This window comes from Heterocephalus glaber, unplaced genomic scaffold (genome assembly GCF_053883595.1).
Source record: "Heterocephalus glaber isolate CG9 unplaced genomic scaffold, H.glaber_assembly_v1.0 deba00001555, whole genome shotgun sequence".
NCBI classification, from domain to species: domain Eukaryota; kingdom Metazoa; phylum Chordata; class Mammalia; order Rodentia; family Bathyergidae; genus Heterocephalus; species Heterocephalus glaber.
Genome location: NW_028258346.1, coordinates 12094496 through 12109292, shown reverse-complemented (window position 1 = coordinate 12109292; position 14797 = coordinate 12094496). Strand labels below are relative to the sequence as shown.

Sequence of the window (14797 nt, the reverse complement as noted above, 5' to 3'; positions counted from 1 at the left end):
GTCCTTCACAGGTGGCGTGCCTAGGAGCCCACTGTGACTTCAGAGAGCGACTTGGCTTTCCCCCCTCGTTTCGTCCCTCCTGGGTCCTCACCGGAGCTCAGGCCGGCATCACACCCTTAGACCTCCCAGACTGTTAAAGAAACTTGTTTTAAATAAATGCCTCAGTCTGATATTTTGTTTTAGTGGTGGAAAACTGATTAATACAAAGTAATATGAAATTTAAAAAGAAAAACAGTAAGTTTTAATAACAAAGGCAACAGGCAGTTAAAGGAGAAAATTGGTGAAAAGGTCACAAAAAAGTGAAGTATTTGAGTGAATTGAAAGTGCATATTTAAATGCAAATAATGCACCAGAGATAGTGTATGTCCTGCACCATCGGCTGTGTCTGGCATTTAATACCTTTTCAATAATTCCAGCTAACTCTGCTTTTCTGTCAAATCTGTGTCCTACAGATCTTTCCTCACGTACCACATTAAACATGAAGTCCTCTGGACAGTGTCTTCAAATAGGAAAATCTGGTCTGTATTTCAAAAAGTGTTCAGGATAAAGCACATTTATCTTTTATGGACACAAGGTTTAACTTTTTTCTCTAAATGTCTAGTTCATTTTTTAAAAAAAAATAGGCTTACTCTCTGAGAGTAGCTACATTTAAGCTCAAACTCATACTTTAAATGCTGCTCCTTGGACATCTCCATCCATAGACATTACCCTTGGCCAGAGTCTGAGGAGAAAATTTCTGCTTTCACTCAAAGAAGTCAAAATCAGAAAAAGGTTTGTGCTAAGGAAAACAAAAGAGTAAGGCATTCCAAATATTGTAACCTTTATTTTAGGATTAATAATACAAGTAAGAGAGTTGTCTAAACTTGGATAAAAGTCTGAATAGCTAATTTGCAAATTGGTAAACCGATTGACATATTCTTTTTTTTTTTTTTTTTTTTTTTTTGGTACTGGGGATCAAACTCAGGACCTTGCGCTTTCAAGGCAGGCACCAGAACCACTGAGCTAAATCCCCAGCCCATATATTCTTGAATAGTATGAATAAGACATAAAGTAACCACAAGAAAAGAAATGAAAATGTGAAAAAACAACTTATTATAAACTGTGCTGTATGATATTTTCATAATTCTCATTGTTTCTCTTGTGTAATTTGAACTTAATTAGCAGAAATTACTTCATATTTGTTCCTCTGTAATTTTAGTTTTAAATTTTTTATCATATTTTCATGTTCAGAGCCATGTTTATCTGAGGCACATTTATTTATTTATTAAAGTAGAAAAGAGTATCACTAGCATAAGAAGCAAAATGTGTTTATGTTTCCTAAAAGCAAGGAGAAATTAAAAAAATAATAGGGAGAAATGCTTCACAATTATTAACTGCATAATCATTAATTTTTCTATTAAAATATCCCTCATGCATCATTTCCTTTTTCATTAATATAGTAATCTCACACAAGAAATGGATTTGATAGATTAGTTCATTCAATATATGACCCTACTTGTTTGAACACCACTAGTGTTCTTAGTTCTGACAGAATACAGGGAATATTAATTTTCTTTGCAGACTAATACATATATGTTCACAGTCTCTTGAGTTTATTCTGATACATCATCAAAAGTTCTTATAAATATAGATCCTATCCATATAACTGAAAAAAAATTACTGGTCATCATGCTATGTTAAAACACGTGTCAGGTCTTCCCAATCTCGTTTTCTCCTGGAGAGAAAACTCTTCTTGTCAAATACTTTTTTCCTATGATTTTATTATGGGAGCTCCAAAGAAAGACTACATTGCTCCCTCCAGTGCAGCTCTGCATAGGTACAATACTACACTCTCAGCTGAATTAAAAAGTAGTATATGTTAAAGTTGGGCGTTCTCTTGAAAGATAGAGATGTTCCCATATTTTGCCTTCTTCCAGCTTCCTCCTTCCAAATAGGTTTCTTCCTCATGTGCTTGGAATTTGGCTGTAAATTCCAATTTGGCTGTAAAGCGTGGCAGATGCTTGTATTCCCGGCACTTGGGAGGCTGAGGCAGGAGCATTACCACAAGTTTGAAGCCAGCCTAGGCTACATAGTGAGTTCAAGGCCAGCCTGAACTACATAGCAAGACCTTGTTGCAAGAAAAAAAAAAAGAGTAAATGGCTGACTATGTGAGTAACAGCTATATTCTAAAAAGAATTCATTGGAAATCTAGAAGACAACTTCGAGAAACTGCATCATTAATTCATTTCCACCCATTTGAGAGAAACTTAAAACGTGTGTTTATCAAACTTGTCATTTTTTAAATCATTGAGATGCATTCTCCTTGGAGATGATTTTTTAATTGATATTTCATTATACTATTTTTCTACCCCATGGATCATTTTCCATTTATTATTTTATTTATTTTTGCTTTATTAATCTACATTTGTGATACATAATTTCATTCATTTTCATAGTATAGATTTTCTGTCAAAACATATTGCTACCTGAAAAAGTCACTAGATTTATGTAAAATATTAGCACCTTGTGATGATTTAATTTTATTTTATATTAATTAAAAATAATTGATATAATTTTAGACACCTTTAAAATTCTTGTTGTATCTATTGGTGTTCACTTTCCCCTTCCATCCTAACTTCCATAACTTGATTTTGTCAAGAGAATTATTATTTTTAATTAGTCATATACTGTAACATTTACTTTCTTTTATGTAATTGTAACTTAAAAGATTAATTTAACCTATTGAATATAGTTAATGTTCCTTGCAATTAGTTTTAGGCTGTATGTCTCCATATTCCTCTATTACTGATTTTAGAGATCTCCTTTTTCTCTACATATGAAAAATTCCAATGATTTTCTCTCTATAAGTATACTTAGGTATACTTGTGCACACTTGACAATCCCTGATATATGGGTGAATGAATATTTTGTTAGTCATAAAATTATTAAGGTACATTTACTTTCTTCAAAGAATTGTTTTATAAACATGAATACAGTGTAATTTTCTAAAAGTACATAAATTTCTTTTTTGACTAGATATAAATGAGCTTTACAGGATATTTCTTAGTGATGATAATTCACATTACATTCTTTCTGTAATGAGTTATGACCATTTGTTCTGTAGATTTAAGTCTATTTTAGGGGTACTAAATGTATTTACATTAAAATATAATTATGTTGTACATATAATTTTATGTTGGTTCCAATGTATGTATACATACATATGTACATGTTTCATTTCCATTTGCATCTTTCTTTTTCTCTAATACCAAAGAGTGCAGTTCGGTTCTTTGCCTTTGAAATAATTATCTTCAATATTCTTTTTGCATATTCTCTTTTGTTGTTTTGTTTTGTTTTCAATTTCAAAGTGAGGCCATGACCTTACAAATTGCACTGGCTAACAGAATAAGTGGAAGTAATATGTGCTACTTCTAAATATGAACAAAATATTTTCTAAAACACCACATGCAGTCCGTTGCTTTTGTTTCTCTGAACACCAGGGCATGATTCACTTCCCTGGGCTCCTGTGTGAAGATAAAATTGACAAGAACCCTCTTCTAACTCAAAGTAGATAGGTGCTATGACCAAGGAATAAACCATTGTTTATTTTTTTAATTACTAGTTAGTTATATTTGGACCTCATGTCTAATTGCAGCATAACCTACTTCTTCTCGAGTATATTCACAGGATAATTTATTTTTCTCATGTCAGCCATACGGTTTATTTCTTCAAATTTAATTATTTTTATTAATCTGTAATTTCCCCTCAGTCAATTATATTTTTCTTTGGTCAAGCTTAGAACGTCTAGAAATATGTTCTGTATGTTTAAACCTTTTACTTATACTTTCAATTTGTATTTTTCTACATTGTTGTATTTTTCCATGTTCCATTTCACTAATTTATTTCCACCTATTATTGTTAATAAAATATCTTCATTTTGACATTTCTAATTGCTTCTGCTCTTATTTTTTCTTTGCACTACTGGGAAATAAACTCAGAGATTTGTGGACACTAGATAAGTGCTCTGCCACCAAGTTTCATCCCAGCCAATTTATTGATTCATTGATTGATTGATTTTGAGGCAGGGTCTCACTAAGACTGGCCTGGAATTGGCCATCTTCCTACTTCAGCTTCCCAAATAGCTGAGATTCTAAATTCACCATCATGCTCAGCTGTTTCTGTTTCTTGGAAGCAAAACTGTTTTATAATCATGCTTAAGACAAAATTATATTGCTTTCAAAGATTGCTTCATTTTGTTCTGTTAAATGAGATTGATTTGGGGACTAAATATTTATGGTTGTTATTTTTTAATTTGTTGGCTTTTGATCATGGGTTTAATTTTTATTCTGATTGTTTTCACATATTTCACATATTCTCGTTTATTAGAGTGTGTTCAATTTACTGAAGTCTGTTGAGTAAATGGAATAGGTAGGATTCTGTAGACATTAATAGTGCATTTTCCTTATTCTGACCGGTCAACCAATTCATATGCTAGCTTTCCACATAGAAACTCTATTGAGTGCAGAATTTAACCACCTTTCTATTAAATCTGAGCTTATACATCCCTTAAAATATTGCTAATACTATTGGGATTTGCACTGTTTCCCTTGATTTTTCTTCACTGTTTTCTTAACTCATCTAAAACTGTTTCCATTACTGAGAGAAACTTCTGAAAAATTCTGCCCTCTGACAACACTCTTTCTTGTTTGTTTCTGCTCTTAACAAGTATAGTCTATCTATGTTTTTACTTAAATTTTTCATGGTATTTGGGGGTTTGTGTGGTTGGCAATTGATCTTTGGCTGGGATATCTTTCCTGTGTTCTAGATTTCTTGTTCTGAATCAAAGTGGAAAATTCTAACAATGTTATAGCTGGGATTTGTGTTTCAGTGTATTGCTACCAGCTTTATCTTCAGATTTCCTCAGTGTGTTTCTATGTAACCAACTGAATCATTTACAAAATGCTCAACAAGGTATTATTAAGTACCACTTTCTATGCCTCAGTTCATTCCAAGTTGACATGGAGTCATTGGTCAACATTCTTTTGATATTCTCATTCAGAAGTTACTGAGTGTAGTGACATAGACTATCAAGTAGTCCAGGATTCTGCATCTATTTCTCAGAAATACGAAGAAATGATCCATCATGGTCATGCTAATATTTATTTACTATAAATTTTTAGTATTTAATATCTAGTCTCCCTGATTATACTGCCATTATTCTGACTCTTCTCTACACGGAAGCTAAGCTAATCTCTTGCACAGGATTAAGATACCCCCCTGACCCGAACATATTGTAACTGTTAATCCTGCTATATCAACATGGTTGGATTAAGAAATATCTGGATCCAGATTAGTGAAGCATGGCCCTGGGTTGCCTTGGTGGGTCAAGGATACATGCTACCGAGTACTGTATATGGCCCCTCACCCTTTTCCCACTGCCTCTGTTCCCCTGCTCTGCCTGCTGGCCAAAGTGAGCTAAGCAGCTTCATGTCTGCCGAGACTTTCTGCCTAACATTCCGGCCTGAAAGCTGCCAAATATGTACTGAATATCCCAAAACTATGCGATAAATTAAAGCTGTCTTCCACTGGGTTGTGGGTGTCAGGTATTGTGTTTCAGCAAAGGAAAAGCAGACTATCAGTATATTTCTTATGAGACCCTGCAGGATTGGCCTTCAGCTACCGCCACCTATGGGTATAAAACATTTTCATTCTTTCCTTTTATAACCTCCCTAATACTAGAATGGACCTGCTGGGTTCCTCCATCGGGTTGATTCTCTGTATCTAACTTTGTGTGCTTCCTCCATTTCGAAGTACTTGTGCTGTTTAGCAGACTTCCCCTGAGGTCCTCTCCTGCACCTCTACCTCTAGTCATTCATGATGGACTGTCCCTTCTTGCATCACATTATATCTCCTTACATACTGCTTTTTGTGTTTCATGATATTTTGCCACTACCTGACATTACTTGTCATATATCTTAGATAGTATTAAAATATACAAAGATAGATATAGATCTACCTGACAGTGATGTTTTTATCTTGTTTTCACATCTCACCGGGAAGAGAAGGTATTTTTCATGACTACTTCTTGTACATAGAAGAGTTCAAAACATTCAATTATTATTTGCTGACTAAAAGTCTGCATGATGGAATGAAGGAGTGAATTGCCTCATCTAATTGTATACCAAAAGATAAGCGGTATTATCTTTTATTCCTATTTCCTCTTATAGGCTATTCAATACATTTCTAAATATTTAAAGATCATCTGTTTTAAAGATTTTTTAAATAAAAATATTCTTGACATGGGAATAATGGTTACCAGAGGCCAAGTGTGTCTAGGAGGGATGGAGAATAATATGTCAAGGGCTAAAATGTTGCAGTTATATAAGATGAACAAGTTTAGAAATGTAAGATATAACACCACAAGTCGATGATATTATGTTGTACAGTGGAAATTTGCTAGGGCACAGCAGCTCTTTGGTGCACTTTTTACCAACACATAAAAGATAAATGTGTGAGATAACGAATGTATTAATTGTCTTCTCTGCAATAATCATTTCACTATGTATGACTATCTCAAAATATCATATTTTAACCTCATATATAAGAAATATACAGTGAAAATTTAAGGGGCCTTCCAACTTTGTAAAACTTATGCAGACATATTTTACAACTTATTATAAAGTTTAACAAACTTAAGGCAGTGTGTTTATCCAAAGATAAACAGATATATTAATGGAACCAGATTAATTAGGGATTTGAGAAAATCTCCTCAAGCTGACTGCAAAACACTGAGGGATGAATGCTTTTTATTTTTAAGCAAATAAATGTAGTTAAACTGGATATGTTTACAGAATAAAACTGCTTCACCATATTATGCAACACTTTTTCTTATATTTATATCTGCATGGGTATTTATCTCCAAATATGCACTTAGGGCTAGATATTATAGAATGTAGGATAATTCCCTTTTGATATTATATTCACTGTTACAAAGGCCATGATTTTAAAATGGGTATGTTAAATTTTGCTCCATTAAGAAGTAAAAGCATTTAAACAGTAAAAAGGAATGATATAAAATGAGAAAAGAAATTTGAATGGGAAGTGTAAAATAGAGTTTGAAGCAAATTGTTAAAACCATGTGAAAATTTATTTAACTATGGTAGCATAAAATAAATCAAACTAAAGCCAGAATAAAACTCTCTTCCTCACAAAAGAGCTAAACCTAAAATTCTTTTTTGAAAAGGAAATATCCAAAGAAAGCAAGAATGTTGAACTACTGCACTGAAACATTGAATCACTGCTAATGGGCTGTACATTTTCTACAACCACTTAGGAAATTTGGTACTAATGTTCTACACAGGCATACCCAATATTCAGTTTTACTACTGTATATGTAGGTAGGAAAAGACATGTACAAAATGATCAACATAGCACTATTCATACTAGCCTTCCTAATACGAGCTGGTCTGTTTTGATTAAAGAGGTACTTTTGGCATTTGGATGGATTCTACTTGTGCTAAAATTAGCCTCCCCCTCTTACACCAAAACTGTTATCAGTATTCTCCAATCACTTTAATAATGAGTGTTCCAGTATGTTTTTAAGGAACATGTATTAGAGAATTGAAAATATCTCATAATCTGTATTCAATAGAGGCCAAGTTCTGGATAATTTTCCAGAAAAATAGACAGAGATATGGAGCATGGCATGAGTATATTCAGAGATTAGGACTGATTCCACTGAGTTAGAGTGGGCTTTTCTCTCAGGAATTTTGAAGACTTTCAGGAAGAAAAACAAATACATTCCAACTACTTAAGAAGGTAAAGACTTTAAAACTTTTCTCTCTTGCATTGGAATTAGTTATCAAACTGTTAAAAAATTTTTTTTTAACTTAGATCTTCCATACCATATCTAATGACCTTTGTGAGACTAAAGTAACCCATCTTAGGTCTTTTTACCAGCTCTAGTATGGACAGGCGTCAGCCCAGTAAACTGGCTCTGCTTGATGTGGTCAAATTTAAATGACTGCTGCTGAGGAAAGAAGAAAAACCCAAGGTGTTAGCAGAGAATATTGGACAGGACAAATCAGCAGGACAAACCTTCTCTGCACCACCACAAGTCCCAAAATGGGGAATTCTCACCCAAGTAGGTAATCTACAAGAAAATATTTGTGGGGTTCATTTACAAGATGGGGAGTAACAACCCTCTTCAATACTCATTTCTGAACGACATAAAGAAAAGCACAAGCGAGGCTGGCACATCGATTTTGGTGTTAGTGAAGGCTAATGTGGAGGGGGTAGCTCAGTCTAGGACAAAGATAAGACTTCCAAGTAAATCCCCAAAGAGGGAATCACCCAATCAATAATAGTCATGGTGTATCTGAGAAGTCTTCCTTCGATGGAAATCAAAGAGGGATTACGCTTTCTGTGTGCTAGGAAGTCTGCAGAAGAGAAGCAAGGAACTGAGCTGAACACGTCTTGTTATTATTCTCAAGTTTATCCAAAAGGAAATTTGCTACATATTCTGTGGAATAAGTTTAAGGATAGAGAGTTGTCTAGGTTCCCATTAAAGGAAGAAAATATCAAGGATGAGCAGCTGCCTTGTGCTTTCCTGTTCTCTCCCCACCCTTCACTCATTAGGATAACAGGGAGGTCCATAGCACAGTGCTATGTGGCGCTCCCCCAGCCCTGGTGATTGGCAGTTTGTCTAAATTGTACTACATCTGTCTTTCATGGATCTGGTACCCAAACTGCAGCAAATATTCCACTGAGTATACTCCTGAGACTGTCAGTATTTAGTTTAGGTTGTTTTCACCCCCACGTTTCTAAGTTGAATGAAAAATATTACACTCATTAAACTAAGTTCAATTAAGTTTTGATTTAAATCCTAAAGCTATTTTCCCATTTCTCTTAATCTGTCAATATTTTGTTGAAGGTGTTCTTGATGCCTGGTAGAAGCTAGGAATTCCTTCTCAGGAGTTGTCTAATTCCTGCATCATCAAGAGTTGCATAAGTTTATATCCAAGAGTTTCAGAGAATATATTCTTTCAGCAAGGAAAATAAAAACTTATTTAATGCTCGTTAAAACATATCCAAATCCCTGCTTTCATAAATCTTTTAGAAAGTATGGCATAAAATGAACAACTAATGCATTAAATAACATAAATGATATAAAATTTTAGAAAGTGATGTTATACACACACACATAGGATAAAGGGCTTAGTGAGTTTAGAGCAGGTGGTCATAGTTGAATTTTAAACAAGCAACCAGGTTATGCTTCATTGAAAAGTTAGAATTTAGGCACCACCACAGTCAGGTGTTTTGAAAAAGTGAGTTGTATGGACATCTTGGAGAAGCATGGGGTGGGGGGTTAAAGCATCAGTTCCATGTCCCTGTATGTCATGCATCTCAGAGAGTATCTCAGTATCTGGGTAGAGCTAACAGAATTCAAGCTGCTGTCCCTAGGGCTTCTCACTGGAACGTGTTAGAAGTTATCATCATTCAGCGTCAAGTACACCTAACATAATTTATGTTTGCTTTGCTGAATTCAACCTAGGAGGTGTTTTCTATTTGCCTATCATCTACACTAGGTAGACCATCTCTCAGGGACATCTGTTTTGACTTTGGACTGGCGTGGACCACCCATGAACAAGTAATGTCAGAATTCCAGCGACTTTATCTTGATCTTTAGATCTCTCTCTCTCTCTCTCTCTCTCTCTCTCTCTCAAATATCTAATTTTTAACCTTTTGTTTTGTTTGCAAAAATCTTTATTAGGTAATAGCCCAATCTTTTCATTGAACATCTTCAAACAATAGCTTTCAGAGGTGTCTCTCAGTGGTTCCCAGTTGATGAGTAATTTCAGTCTACTCTGGGATCTTTTTCCCATTAAATATCTTTGGGCCTCAGTCACGATTTCTCAATTACATTTAACATACTGCTAATGGCCTTTTGAAGAGCAGTTAGATGCAGTGCTTATCAGCTCAGCCTGACCTTTAAGATCTCATTTTCCTCTTAGTTGTTTCTAATCTGTCCTCAAAGATCTCAACCTTTTCCTTAACACTATCTCTCTTCCACCAATTCAATCAGCCTCACTTGTTTTCTTTTGTTTTTATTCCTGTACCACTTCTATTTTGATCATCAGACAGAAGCACTCTTCTCAAATCAATCTAGCTTCTTTTCAATTTCTAAGCAAAATCTGACAAGATTCAAAAATACTTCAGGCTCACAACCTTAATGCTGTTTTATTAGTTTGCAAAAATTTCTTCAAGTTGTTCCTCTTTTTCAAATCATATAAATGAAGTAATATTTAGTAATCACTAATACCATTGTTAATGGTGAACCCCATATGTTGAATAGTAGAAAATTAATGTCTGGCCAGAACATATGTAATTTAAAAATCCAAAGTCTATTTGGACCAAAATAGTGGGTAATGATACCTACAAGCCTATAAATATGCCACACAAATACACAGTTGTCTATCCCTTCCATAGTTTCTTCTTTGAGCTTAGATGTAGAATTGAATTGGAGCTAAACTATAAAAAACTGGTGAGTAAGCCTGCCATTTAGCCATGCAACCAGCTCCCTCCACCCGTTCTGTCTCACTTAGTGGTTAGAAGAGCCCTGAGATGTATTTGAGAAGTTGCCATCCCACTAAAACCAGGAACATAGTCACAGGTGCATAAACTATTTTTGCTCCCCTAGCACTGGAGGCTGATTTAATAGAGTTCCCTTTGCTTGGTCTATTGAATCCAGATCTTAAAAAAAATGAAAATCATACTAATAGATACAGCAGAATTTGAAGGGAAAGAGTAAGCATCAAAACCAGACTCCGATGTGGCAGAAATGTTGGGATTATCAGACCAGGAATTTAAAACAACTCTGAATAAAATCTAAGGACTCTGATGAAAAAAGTACACAAAATGCAAAAACAGGTGTGATGTGAACAAAGAGATGGAAATTCTATGCAACCATAAAAAATAAATGCTAGAAATTAAAAGTACTGTAATAGAAAAGAAGACAGTCTTTGATGAGCTTAAAGGTTGACTGATATGGCTAAGGAAAGAATTGCCAATTTGGGATTATTTCCATAGAGACATCCAGAACTGAAGAGCAGAGAAAAAAATGTCTGAAAAAGAAAAGGACAAGAACTCAGGGCTGTACAACAACTATAAAGTTCTACTATTTAGTATATAGTATACTATTAAGTATAAAGTATATATATTTTACAGACAATGAGGAAAGAGAGGAACTAATAGAATAAATCTCTAAAGAAGTAATGATTACAAATTTCCCCGCAAATAATACACCAAACCTCAGATCCAGGTTCCCCAAGAACACCAAACAGGATAAACTTTAAGAAACTACACTTAAACTCAACCTTTAACTTTCACCAAGGATCTAAGTACAAACACCCCAGAGCTTAAAGGAATTACCTGAATGTCAGTCATCCTCAGCTGAGAGCTATTTGGGCCCTTTGGGACACTTGTCAATGCTTGGGGACATTCTTGGCTGTCAAATTGAAGGGAAGTCACTACTGACTTCTAGTGGGAGGAGGTCAAGAATGCTGCTAAACATCCTATGAGGCTGAGAAACATCCCGCAGCTCCAAATATCACAGTGCTGAGGTTGAGCAACACTTCTTTAGGAAAAGCCCTTACTTTAGTGAACCCTGAATAACAAAGTTGAATGTTTTCTGAAGAGTAAAAGCCCTTGACCTGGTATCTAGGTAAACCACTATGTTAAAACTCCCCAGCAAACGTTTTGAAGAGGTAGAGTGTTACTCCCACTGTGGCATCAGCATCAGCTGACTGCATCCGTCAAAGAAAAGAACTCTGAAAAATAGGTAAGAGATAAGAAGTGAGAAGAAATTAAATATTATTTTTCTTATTCCTTTGAAATTTTGGAATTCATATCTTTTGTAATGTAAATTATACAATTGCAAATATGTATATTTAGCCAATGATATGTAGGCATAATTTATAAAAGCAATATAATATGTTAAGCAAAATATTTCTGAAACCAGAATCAGTGGGTTTGAATCCCATGTCTGATAATTGCTGAAGAGATGATTTTCAACATCTTATTTTACCACAACCGTTTTTGAGTCATTCTTTGTATATAAGCTAAGCATACTTGGGCTTGTTGTAATACATATACAGGTTAACCATATAAATTTCATTTGTGAATGCCTAGCATTTAGGAAGTGTTGCTTTTTTCATTCATAACACAGACGTATGCATCTACTGAGAGCATAGGACAAAACGTCTTCAGAGTGATGCGAAGGTTCTTTGTTTGAAATGAAGCTCTGCTAAAGCAACTGCAGAGAACATCAGTTCTCCAAGGACTACATGTGTCTGACAATGTTAAAGGAGGGAATATCCAGACCCTACAGGGACCTCATTGTTTTAAGTTCACTTCTGTGGGAAAGCCAGTGTCAGAAGAATATAAACTCAAGGCTGATAAAAATTCGGTATGTGTCATTTTCTTGTAGCTAAATCAGCTTTCGTATTTTACATACACTGGTATTATTGATACATATTTAGCATTTCCATCACTTCCTATATATCAGTCATCTTTCACCCTATATGTTATAGTAGAAATATTTAGATCAAATACTAGAGGAATATTATAACAAAGAGCATGATTTGGATCTTAAACAGATTTGGACTTCATGAAAATTGTATCCTTTAGTCAATTACATCTCTGAGTGATTTACTGAAATTCCTTGAGTTTCATCCTCCAATGAAGTGGGATAGCCTATTTCGTATCCTTCCTCATTAAGTTAGATAAAGTTAAATTCATCCTTGGCACATGGCTCGTATGTGTTCTCAGCAGTGCGTTGTGATGACTGTGTTGACACTCGGGCTCAGTGTCTCTCTCACCTGCTCTCCAGGTGAGCCACTCTGAGTCATTCTCCATGATGTTCTCCACACAGGGAGATGAACACCTGTGTGGATTAACCAGTGCCCCAGTAGAGGCACCAGCAATAGGTGAGCAGTAGGAGAAACTGAACGCCATCGACCTATTTATTTCCCCAGCTCTCCCTGGTATGCTGGAGGCTATCACAGCCTTCCTGTTCATAGGCAAAGGCTGCTACCTTATTCACAGAGTTTTTCTACATCTAAGGGCACTTTTTCTCTTTTTTAAAAAAGATTTCTTGTTAAAATGTCTGCAAAATATCTGATTTAAGTTGATTCTATTTTCCGCCAAGACTTCGGCTGGTACAATTGTAAATGATGACAGTGATGATCATGATTGGTATTGTTGATGCCTCAGTGATTTCTGTAGAGGCAAAATAACCATCTTATACAACCATTTTACTGGAAATTTACAGAACTCTTGAAATACAGTGCTGATATAAAATAAAAACAGTATATCCTTGTTTTGTAATTGATTGTTATTAAGTCAACAAGGTGGTTTCATAAAGAACTTTACACATTACTAAATGATAAAAAGCATATCAAGCCAGAACCATTAATGGTGAGCAAACATCAGTCTATCATCATTTTAATACTGAGGTTTGTAATGTTCCCTTAGAGCACTAATTTATAAGCTAATGTCTTCTAATTCAACCTCCCCTAGAATTTTGAAATCTTGAAAAAATATTCCTTTAAGCACAACAAATCCTGAACACAAAATTTAAATAGTTGATAAGCTTCTCATATTGTGATTGTTAGCTTAAGGTTCTCAAGAGATTTAGCTCTGAAATTAGATACAATCACTTTTCTGCCGAAGAATATTACAATAAGTTAATGAAACTATCAAAGACTAGACTGAACAATATATGCATCAAAGACACTAGTTCTCAAAGTTTGGTCTTCAAACTTGATGATATTTTAATCCAATAACAAAAGTTTCTCAAATTCTAGCACTCTTTTGCAGTTTGGGGAGCAATTTCTTCTCAATAGGAAAAGGTACTTTAGTACCTAAAACATTAGATCTGTAAATTTTACGTGGACATATAATTTATAACCCTAACTGGGGCACTTTTGAAAGAATCAGGAAAGGTTAGTAATAATCACTTGGGGAAACAGGTGTAAACCAGGACTGTAGAGAGAAAACTGCTGTTTGGTCACTCTATTAAATTCGACCTGAACTGAATAAAATCATTTTTTGTTTGCCTTTCAGGTTTTTACTTCTTGTCCTGAAGCAGTGGTAGTGCTCAGAATGTTTCCCTTAGGGGACCCTCCACAATTTTTCAACAGGCTTTTTTTTCTCTTGTTTTAGGAATTTATGTGAGAATCAGCCCCTGGGTCTGTACTTCAATTGGCACTCCTATTACTTTTTCCAGTAGGAATGAACAAAGAAAGAGCAAAACCTGTTGTGCAACTGTATCTATCAGTATTTTTCTTTTGATTATAAATTTGATTTTTTTCTCCAAATGTCCACATTCCAAGTAAAAGCATTCTCTAGATAGATTTTAATATCAGCAAAACTTTCATTAAGATACTACTTATTTATTTCAAGTCTGTTAGAAAATGTCAAACTAATAATATAAGAAGTATTCCTTTAAACAAATAAATGTCACAGATTATAACATTTTTAATTTGTCTGTAAAGGAAAATAGATGACACAAAAATCATATGCAGAACCTTCTTTCTGCAGCAGTATGGACTGATGAAGCCAACAACCTTCAGGATGACAGTCCATATTGCAAATAAATATGGCATCATAGCATTGAAAACTCTAGCGAGGCTGCTGACATGAAATGAATTACATATAATAACCTTGTAAATGCTCATATTTCCATCAAGATATGCATATTTTTCATGTCATTTCATGGTCCTATTTTGAAGTAATAAATCATTATCTACTACTGCTT

At 34.6% G+C, this 14797-nt stretch overlaps 2 long non-coding RNA genes across 3 annotated transcripts in view; one reads left to right on the top strand and one right to left on the bottom strand.

Annotated features, from left to right (window-relative positions):
- Positions 1–12538, top strand: part of LOC147824094 (uncharacterized) — a 64867-nt gene extending 52329 nt beyond the window's left edge. The window contains exon 4 of the long non-coding RNA XR_015442891.1: positions 12206–12538. This is a non-coding gene — a long non-coding RNA (uncharacterized LOC147824094). The remainder of the gene's footprint in view (positions 1–12205) is intronic.
- LOC147824092 (uncharacterized) overlaps positions 1–14797 on the bottom strand; it is a 198031-nt gene that overhangs the window by 52450 nt on the left and 130784 nt on the right. The window lies entirely within an intron of this gene.